General features: G+C 36.7%; 1 long non-coding RNA gene across 1 annotated transcript; it reads left to right on the forward strand.

Annotated features, from left to right (window-relative positions):
- Positions 1-3,784: 3,784 nt before the first annotated feature.
- Positions 3,785-9,908, forward strand: LOC148758948 (uncharacterized). Its single transcript, XR_016019857.1, has 3 exons — positions 3,785-3,923; positions 4,644-6,224; positions 7,882-9,908. It is a non-coding gene; the product is annotated as an uncharacterized LOC148758948 (long non-coding RNA).
- Positions 9,909-11,210: the final 1,302 nt, after the last annotated feature.

Consider the following 11,210-nt stretch of genomic DNA (forward strand, 5'->3'; position numbering starts at 1 on the left):
CCTGGCCATTTGTTTCTTATGTACAAGAGAGAAGGCTATAACCCTGATAAAGCAAGTTATGGAATGAAGTCTTTTCATGGAATATTATTTCTGATGGCTGTCCAATCTGAAGACATTATCCAACAAATTTAAGAGAGCATCTCTTTTACCTGGTCCCACTAGTTTGGAATAAACAACAGTGTCACCCAATATTGATACCTTTAAGTCCACAATTCTTACCTTCTACTACACCATTTAGCAATGAATCCAGCTATTTCCCTACACTCCTGATATGCCTTCTTTCCTGAGTATATTGTCCTGGCTAAAATTCTTATCAGTACAAGAGGAAGTCAAGAATGTCATTTCATGATAGAAACTCTCAGGAAACTAACATTAAAAGGAAACGTCCTTTATCTGATAAAGTGTTCCAAAAGAAAATGCAATTTTAACCCACATACTTAATAATAAAAGGGTAATTTTTTTTTCTTCTAGAATTGAGAATAAAAGAACGATATTTATTCTCACTACTCCAATTCAACATTGTGCTGGAAGTACTAGTCAGGTCAAATAAGAAAAGAAAATAAATAAAAAGCATACAGACAGGAAAGCATGAAATGAAACTCCCTATTCACAGATGTAATGATTGCCTATGTAAAAAAAAATCCCAAGGAATCTTGAAAAAAGCTCCTATAACTATTAAATGAGTTTACCATATTTGCAGAATATAAACTAAATATGGATAGATACAGATCTAAACATAATAGCACCAAAAGAGAATGATACAGGTATAATTCTCACATGATATGTGCAGAATCCGTTTGCTAAAAACTACAAACACAGATCTACATGTAAAAGATAAAACTTTAGGAAAAAACAATCACAGGGGAAAATCTGCATGACCTAAACTTTGGCAAAATGTTCTTTCATGTGACACAAGAAACATGATCTATAAAAGAACAGTTGATAAATGAGACTTCATCAAAATTTAAAAAAACAAACAAACACACAAATGTTTGCTACATGGAAGTTTTAAGAGAAAAACAAGCTACAGAGTGGGGAAAATATTGGCAAATCATATATAATCCAAGTTATATACTCTGTATTAAAGGACTTTAATACAGAGTATATAACTGATTCTCATAACCCAACAGCAAACAAACAACCCAATTGAAAATGAATAAAAGATTTGAACACTTTACCAAAAAAATACAGATGGCAAATGAGAATATTAAAAGATGCTCAGCATCATTAGCCTTTAGAAATAAATATGCAAATTAAAATTTGACAATTCCAAGTGCTGACGCTAACACAGGACAACTGAAACTCTCATATACTTCTGATACCGGTGCAACATTGTGCATTTCCTATACGTATATATCAATATATAATTTTATAAGAAATTTACACATATGTGAAATATAACTATATATGTAAAATGTATATAATTATGACATACATAATTATATATTATTTATACTATATACATAAATTTTGTATACATTTAAAGGCACTGTATGACCCAGAAATTTTGCTCATAAATATTTTCCCTAGAAAATGAAAAGTCATGTTTACACAAAACCTCTGTGCAGATATTTATAGCAGTGTAATTCATAATAGCCCTAAACCAGATATAACCCAATTGACCTTTAAAGAGTGAATGAATAAACAAAACGTGGTGTATTCATACAATGGAATAACACCCCGCAATGAAAAGGAAAGAACATTGGCACACACAGTAACATGGATGCATCTCAAAAGCATTAAGCTGAGTGAAAGAAGCAAAACTCAAAAGATTCCATCTGAATTTCTGGAAAGGGAAAACAGTAGGGATGGAGAACAGATCAGTGGCAGTCAGAGGTTAAGGATGAAGGCAGAATTTGACCACAAAGAGCATCTTTAAGGAGTTTTGGGGGACATGAAATTGTTCAGAATCCTGATTGTGGTAACCATTTACCTGCATCTATTCAGGTATTAGACTCATAGTACTATATACCAATAAAAATAATAATAAAATATTGATGATGATAATAAAGAACTTGTAAAAAAAAAAAAAAAAAAAAACAACAACAGAAATGCTGAATGAACATATACTTGCTTCTTAACAAGCCAGTAAAGGATTTCTTTGTTTCAGCCTTCTGTGGTAACCATTTTTTTTAAGATCATTAAAAAAATGATTTCAAGTAAAGAAAGGGAAAAAAATGCCCTTTCAGTGCTTCATAACAAATGGCCAGGACTTTAGTGACAAAAGAATGAATAAGCTTTACCCCCACATAGGATTGCCCTGTAGTGAAACAGCCCTTGCTCTGGCCACCATGACTTAATGCCCTTTGAGTCGTCTAATGATGACATACTTCAACAACATTGCCATTGCTGAAAGCAGTGTTGAGATTCTATGTGTTGGAATCCTAGCAATGTCAACATCAAGACATTATCAGCAGCCCCTGGTTGAGTCACTGCATCTAGTCACTGATACCCTTGGCACTATTACCACTGCCATCATTGCACAAAAACAAAGTGGTCCCTCAAGGTCACTTGTAAAGGCTCCTATCCTCAGAGACAAGTTTGCTCAAGGTTGGCACACATTAAATCAACCATACTCCCAATGGTTTAACTCACAGATTCACTTAGACAAGCCCATTCTAACATGAAGGCTAGGGAACAACAGGAACTAATCTCAGACACATCAGAGAATTAAAATAAATGTCTCTTTCCTCTGCCAGCCTTGATGCAGCGACAAAACTCTATGATATATTCTCTCTCCAGGTCTCCTGCCTTTTTTGGACATCTAGCCACGGCCAAAGTTATGTGCATATGTGTATTAGTTGCCAAAAGAGCTTTGCCCAAACCTTCCCTACAACATCCAAACATATATATTGGTAGATACAATCAGTCGAGGGATGACTAAATGCTTAAACATTACTAAAACATGAATACAAGCCTTGAATCTCTCAAACCACACTGTTATATGGGTAGCATGGATTTAGTAATTAGAAAGAACCTTAGACATCATTACATTTAACTGTCACACATGTTCCAGAAAGAGAGTCATCTACGTTCTGCTTAAATACTTGGTGTGCTGGAGGGTTCACTGAATTATAAGGCTGACTAATTCACTGTGAGTCAGCTTTAGTGGTTAGAAAGCATTTAACATTAATTTTCAGATTTAAACACCAAGTTTATAGTTATCTGTATAAATTTTTGTTGGTTGTGCCTTATTCTTCTAGCTGATTGACATTTATGGGTTCTTGATTCCATCATGTATAATATTAGTAAATCATTCAAGTCTGTTCTATTGCATAAGGATAAAATATTTATTTAAATCAATTATAACAATCATTGGAACAGGAGTCTAGCCTTTGGGTATTATCTCTCCAAAGTCCACATTCCCATTTCTTCTTTCCTGTGATAAAATTTCCATCAAAACCCACTCAGAGGACTCCTTTTTTCACCCCCATTTGATTAGCTATTGCCTTTTACTTCTGTCAGTAAACTAGTAGCTGATAACTCTCTCTCTCTCTAGAACAGCACATTCAAGTTGAAATTCATGTAGAAACACATTGCACCTTCAGGAGTGATTATGCAGTGGTTATTTTTCAAAGGCCATACAATTTTCAGGTATTAAGACAGTTTTCCTGCATCAAGATCATTAAACATGTCAGAATGCTTATCATTGCTCCTTTAAATGGAGAAAAACTACAGAGCAAGTGAATAGAAGAATAATTGCTTAATTTATGTAAATGATATGATGTTTGAAATGTTGCATTTCTAATTGTGCCTTTTTTTTTTTTTTTGATGTAAGGGTTTTCATTTATTCTGCTGCTTTGAAATTACTTCCAAATGAAGCCAATTAAAGGGACTTTTAAGTGACTCCTCGGAATATAATGCACGTACACTGGCTGTAGGGGCAGACAGCCTACATACAAATCCCAGCTCCACCATCTACTGTGAGTATAACCTTGGGCTTAGTTTATCCTCTACAAAATGGGAATAATAAATACACTAAACATTATAGTTACTGCGAGAATTAAGGTAGTTATATGTAAAGTACTTGCTGAGAGCTTCCCAAAACAGCAAAATTGTTGATAAGCTTTTGATAAGACAGAGCTGATTTTATGTTCTCTTACCCAGGGGAACAAAATCTCTGTAGTGTCTGATAGTATGTTGGAGTAGGAAGGCCAAGGTTGGATTTATTGAAAGGTTCAGTGTGGTGGCAAGCAAGCTTTTTTAGTGCAGGTCTTGATGAGGATTGGGTAAGAATCATCATAGTTTGGGATTGGCAGAAACAACAAGAAGAGTATTTTGAGGAGAGGGAATCAGGAGTCTTGGCCAGTGAACTGTTGATCCTTTCTATTGAAGAATCTTGGGAATTACTTTAATAAGCAATGTAGTTATTTCCATCTTTAATCTTCCAGGGCAAGAGTCTTCTGGAATAGGAAAGTTATGCTACTGAAAACTATGTAATAATACAATTACGTTAAAATCATTTTGGTTCTTAGTGTAAAAGTGGTCTGAAGGTATCTAAAAAGAGTACCTGGCACAAACTAAACACTATATATGTATTTATTGTTTTCATGTTTTTTGATACCATTATTATTAAAATCAAGTATGTCAATTTTTTCTTATTTCAAAACTATTAACATGCCCCATGTTTTTCTCTGGTCTAGGTTCTGATTTGTTTTAGGCTTAAGGAAGCTAAATTTCCTTTCTTTTGTACCCAACTGCTGTACACAATACTTTTCCCCCATCCAGTTTACACCTGGTGAGCAACTGTCACTCGGTTCTAAGGATGGCACGAGGTAATAAGATACACATTCTACTAGGGTAGAGGGACACATCCATGACAAATTAAAGTACAATAAATCAAATGCTCTAAAGGAGGTATGAATAAAGGATTTAAAATGCACAAAGGACAATGAGCCCAACAATTCCCAAAATGCATAGCAGCTAAGCAAGGACCACTCCTGAGTGAACCTAAACAATAATAAGTCTGATTTCTCAGGGAGCACTCAAGATATTCTTACACATCTTTCCACCAGGCTCTCCCTTGGAATACGTTGCATCCCAGTTTTGAATTTGACTGCTACAATACATTTCTTAGATAGATACCCTTTTCTTAAATCATAACTACATTACACACTGGGGAGTTGGCACAGTTAATTGTAATGTTCAAAATTTAACTTAAAAGAAATATGGTGGTAATCTCCCAGACCCTGTTTACTTATACTTTTCATCTTCTTATGCCAGAACAGTCCTGGTTTATGCCTGTTGTACAGTGTATTTATGAGTAATGCCTCATTTCTCCCTTAAAATGGTGCAAATTTTAACAATTAATGATATAGTCATCTTACTTGCACTATTTGTTGCTGTCATTCCAGTAAAAAATGGACCAGAGCCAGAAACAAGTGTCACTTACCTTAGACAAATAACATAATCTATCTGAAGTTATGATGATGATTACATATTATCACAGAAGTGACAGTGTAGAGTGCATAAAGGAGATCTACAAATGTTTCCTTAATCTGAATAATGTCATATATAATTAGCACCATAGGGTTGTAAGTAGGAAATACTTTAAGACAACTATAAATATACTTTTATAAACACTGTCTTTCTTATTCAAATGATTGCACTTGATTGTGTTACCAATTTCAATTGTTTCTGTCTCAGGTCCAGTTGACTGCCTATCCAACAAGAAGTAAAGCATAGTAAGAAACAGAGCCCACAGTTAACTCACTGTGTCATTATGGATAAGTCTTAGCTTAGAGTTTCAATTTTCTCATCTCTAAAACCATACGATGAGTTAAGTGTCCTTAAGTGAGGTGTGGAAACATTCTTCTGGTTGAGTGTGAAAGAGGTGGAGTTACAGTTTTAGGGTGGGGTCGGGAGATTTACACACAGCCTAAACTCTGTTTCATCCATTCATCTACCTGTGTCAACCTGCTCCAGCTCTTCTGGGTGCTAGAGGGCACCCAGCAGGTACATGCTGGCTCTGTGGGACCTAGCAGCCCAACTGATGTCACTGTCGGGCTGGTTAGTCTCATAGGTGGAGAGGTTGTATAAATGAGAATTTATATGTTTTTTGTTTTGTTTTTTTTAAATAACAATTCAACAAATCATCAAAATTTGTATTCATTACCTAAGATTTAAAACAACAGAAATTTATTCTCTCTTATTTCTGGAGCCCAGAAGTCCGAAATCAAGGTTTCAAGGTGTCATCAAGGCCAAATTCCCTCTGAAGGTGCTAGGTAAGAATACTTCCTTGCCTCTTGCAGTTTCTAGTGGCCCCAGGCATTACTTGGTTTATAAAATTATATCTGAGCTTCTGGCTCAGAAATGATAACTCATAGTTATCCTTTTGCCTAAAACTGAGTAATTTATATGAAGAGTGGTGTCTGGTCCCCATGAAAAATTCAATGTGTCTTAAATGGTAAGTGACAAAAAACTGTATTTTGCACATTATGTTTTTGCATTCAAAGGACTAAAACAAGTAATAATTAGGAATGAAACATCTAAAATTCAACTTTCAAATTGCAAGCTAAAGAGAAGTCAGGCAATGTTCAAGATGAAATTTAAATGTTGACATCAACTGACTCATGATGAGAAGAATAAACAGTAAATGAGTAATTGCATGCTATCCTAAATATATTGTTATGAAAATTCTACTACATTTCCAGAATAGTTTCATTATAATGATGAACTAATTATACTTGAGCATCTAATGAACAGAACCAAATGAGTTACACTGAAAGGCCACAACATTCTTGGTTCAACATACAGAGGGTGCCAAAAAAATGTATACATATCTTAAGAGAGGAAAAAACTGTATTAAAATTGTAATACTCAATATATACTAATAACAAAGGATGAATACAAGTCACGTGTATACTTTTCTTTTGGCATTCCCGGTATATCTTTGATCTTATAACAATGACTTCTTTTACAAGTAAGAAGGAATCTACGTTGCTAGGCATAGAAGTGAATATAACACTTGTTAGTTCTCTTTGCAACTGAGCATTCATAAATTTTTTGGAGATAAACAATTTTCATGGAATATTATTTTCTGTTCGTTTTGTCCCATATTTTGCATGACAAGTTTTCTCTTTCTCGTAAGTGCACAGTGGTATGATATGACTGCTATGGGAAAAGCTAAGTCTTTTATTAATCAGAAAAATAAACTACCTATTGAAAGCATTGTGGAGTTTTAATCACATTATCTTATGGGAATTATCCCCTCTTTAAAGACTGAAGTACTTAGTCCCCAGCTGATGAAGTATGAGTTATCCACAGCAGAGTCCCTTTCTGGGTCTTGCCCTGGGCCTTACCTCCCTGGGACAATCCGCATTCAATGACTTGCCTGAATATTGAGAGATAAAGGCTCAGGTCCCTTGCCTCAATTCAGGACACTTCTGAAAAATCATGCTAGTATGAGGTCCCCATAAAATTGGCAAGAGCCTTTGTTGGGACTGCATCACAGCTCAGCTTCTCTCTCTAGAGAATCCTGTATCCTTTGCATCCTCCTACTTCCACGTATATTGATTCTAAGACCACATTCCCCATAAACTACCTGCAGGAAAATCTCTGTCTTAGGGTCTGTTTCTTAGGGAAAATGAACTTGTTATATCTAGCCCAGGGAAGACAGGAAAGACTTTTTACATGTATTATAATTTGTGGCTTTTCTCTCAATACTAATAAGAGTTTGTCTAATGGAGAAGAAGAAGAAAAGTGCATTCCATGCAAATGTAAGAATAAGTAGAGATATGAAAGAATATGCCTTATTAAGGTAAATTGTGAAGTTTTGTTAGAATACTAGAGAGGCATTTTATGACCTCACAGGAGTGGGTAAGGCCCAGATTACAAAGGGTCTTGGTTGTCTATCTAAGGAACTTGGATTTTTCTCCACAGATAATACGGCATCATGTGTGGACTGCATGTATAGGATGACATAATGAGAGGAGTATAGAAGTAGTATAGAAGGTAAATAAGAAGGGAGCCAAGGACAAAAGAGGGAGGAAAACTAATAGAAGGCAACTTTAATAATTTAATCATTTTGGAAGCAAAGGTTGTCAAGGGTTAAACTGAAGCAGAGATGACGAATAGGAAAGGGATATAGGAAATGGGTGGGAGGTGGAAACAACTGTAGGAGCTTAGACGTCAGATATAAGGATGAAGGAGAGAGAGCGTTTCCTTGCTTGAGTCCCTGATGGTGGCTGTGGTTGCAAGTGGTAGGCAAAGCAACAAATGGAGGCGCTATGGTTGAGATTATGACTTTCGGAAAGAAACGAGACTAAGAAGAGCCTGATGGAGGCCCTGCTGAAAACGTCTTCTTCAGTGACTGACTTTCTGCATGGCACAAAAAGTAATGGTATTTCCTTCTACACAGTGATTTAGAAGCTGCTGGCATATGGAGAGAAGCATTAAGTTTTGTATTGGGGAGAAAAAGGCATATCTTCCAACAATAACTTTATGCAGGAACCAATAGAACATGACCTAAGATAAGGTCAAAAGTTAGCTGGACCATTTACCAGAGAGAATCGACACTGGAAGCCCAGCGAAGCAGCAACAGGCAGCACTGAATACGCTCTGCGGCAGGACCGTGGAGAAGTTCTAACTTGCTTATTTTCTCTGACAGCAGGAATCCTGGAAGCAGTTATCTGCTACAATACTTTTCTTTTGTGGGACTCTGAAGCAGACTACATCCTGTAATTGTGCAGGCATACGCCTTGACAATGGACCCGACAAGCCTGTCAGACTTGACTAGACAGCGAGGGTGTTAACCCTGGCTGGCTTCCCACCAGTCAGAATCAGTCGTGCTAGTGTTCAGTGAAGCTCTTTTTTTTTAAGTATTTCATATCAACAAGAATCATATTTATTGATGCAAAATACTTAGCATTTTAATTGAATGTTCTGTATAGCTAATCATTTTCTCATGTGATTGAATCACAGAGAAATAAAGTAATTATTGAAAGAAAAAGCTGGCATTTGGAGACTCCATGAATCATCTGTATCAGATTAGAGAGAGTACAGGGTGAAAATACAAATTCCAAGGTCCCGGTTTACCTACTGAATTAGGATCTAACAGGGTTTCTCAATGTTGGCCCTATTTACATTTGGGGCTGGGCAATGGCTTGTTGTGGGGGCTCCCCTGTGTTTCATAGGATTTTTAGCAGCATCCCTAGCTAGCAGTCACTAGATATAAGGGCACATACACACAAATACACACACACACACACACACACACACGCACACACACACATCTTTTATGACAATCAAAATATCTTTAGACATTGCCAAATGTTCCCATTGGGGTAAAATCACTCCTGTTGAGAAACACTGATCTAGAGGGATGGGCCTGGGAATCTGCTTTTCTCCTTCATAGTTGATGAAGGGTGGAATGGCGGTACCTACATCATTAGCAGGAGCACAAGCCTCTAGTCTTTTGCTACTGTGTAGAGAGTCCCTAGAAGCTGTTAGAATGAGTTTTGTGTGAGCAAGAGTAACTTCATTTTGGATATGTGCAAAGGATTTGGCAGAAAACGCCCAGGGAGCTGCTCAGTTGATCTGGTAATTGGGTATAACCAGCTACACCCTGAGGGTCTGCTAATGAAGATATGACAACCTCAGGGTCACCAGCTGGCTGCCTCGAAAAGGTGATGTCAGGAAGGCACTAAGAACTGCACAAGAACTGAGGACTTTGCAGCTCAGGGAGCCTGTCTTGACTGAGAAGTGACCACACTGCCACTCTGCTCCGAGAACCCTCCACTCTGCTCTGCTCCGCTTGGACCAAACCTCTGCTGGACCGACCTCCTGGACCAGCCATCCTTCCTCACTCCACCAGGACTCTGATTGACTTTGGGAATGGCTCCTTACTCTATTTTACCCAATTATTGTGTTACACTGTGTGCTTTACTGTTTGGTGTGTTGATGGTCGATGCTTTACTGTCTGATGTGTTAATAGTTGATGTTTGAGTAAAGAGCATATTGAAAGGCATTTAAGATATTGCGTGCTCTGTTCTTTGCTCATGCCTCAGCTACTGTAAAGGCCTGTCATTGCCAGGTAGATCCTGGGGGACTGAGAGTCTCCCAGGCATTAGTCACCCTGACTTGTAGGAAGAGACTGCAGCACAGACGTGAGCCTAGTAGTCACTGTGACAGCTACTTTCTTTCTAATAAATTAATGTGTGAGACGATGGGTGGAAGGAGAAATGTATGTGTGTGAAGGTGTCCTCTCCCCTCTTACTTCTGTATGTTTGTTTGTATAAGCCCTGAATGTTACCCAATGTCAGCTGCAAGACTTGGCATATATGCCATCCGCATTTTGTGTGGATAAGGAGAAGGCAAGACACCATCCTCTTGTGCACTGAGAAAAAGAATCAATGCATAAATTTTGCACCCAAATTATATACACAAAACTTCCAGGCACTGAGGATTTGGAAATGAATAAAACACATCTCCTGGTCTCCACAGATTTACAGGGAAAGATGATCATTAACATACAACAATGTGTGGCTCCTGCCAAAAAATTAACATGCAATGTCCAGCTTTACTTGTGATTATTAAACCAATCTGATTAAAAGATATTGGAACCAGGATATACATAATATAACTGCTCTCCAACCAGGCCACTGCTACTCAACTCTAAGGCGAGCTCTTTGTTTTTTTTTCATTTTTTTGTCCCTCAGTAAATAAATTTAACTTTCTTGGACATAATCAAGTAGTAAAAGCCTTGATAATTATCCCATTTAGAAAGACGAGAGGGAATGGATGCAGCGTAGGGGAGGCTGTGCCTGGAATAAAGGACAGACACTGGAACTGTTTGTTTATGTTTGTCGTTCATTTATTTTGGGCTTTAATCAACTGTTAAACTAATTGAAACTAATTGATGGATTTTTATTTGTTTTCAGCTTATTGTGTCTAAAACAGTTTTAGTTTTTTAGTCTAAAACAGCTATAAGCCATTGATGAAGAATTGTCACCAAGAATACTCTCGTTAATGATCTTTAAAAGCATGTATATATAGTTTATCAATATAAATAATTCATATTAAAAATTTGTTTTATTTATGGAGTGTCTAAAGTAACTTGAGTAGTTATTGTGGCAGCTGCAAGAAGAGATAAGATATAATCTCTGATAATAAGCACTTTATAAATTAGTTGGGAAGAGAGGAAATGCACTCATGTAAAGGACAATTAAAATTTTAAGGCATTATATGCAAAAACCTAAATAATCTACTAT

This window comes from Rhinolophus sinicus, chromosome 2 (assembly GCF_057876585.1).
Source record: "Rhinolophus sinicus isolate RSI-liver-muscle chromosome 2, RSI-T2T, whole genome shotgun sequence".
Classification (NCBI taxonomy): domain Eukaryota; kingdom Metazoa; phylum Chordata; class Mammalia; order Chiroptera; family Rhinolophidae; genus Rhinolophus; species Rhinolophus sinicus.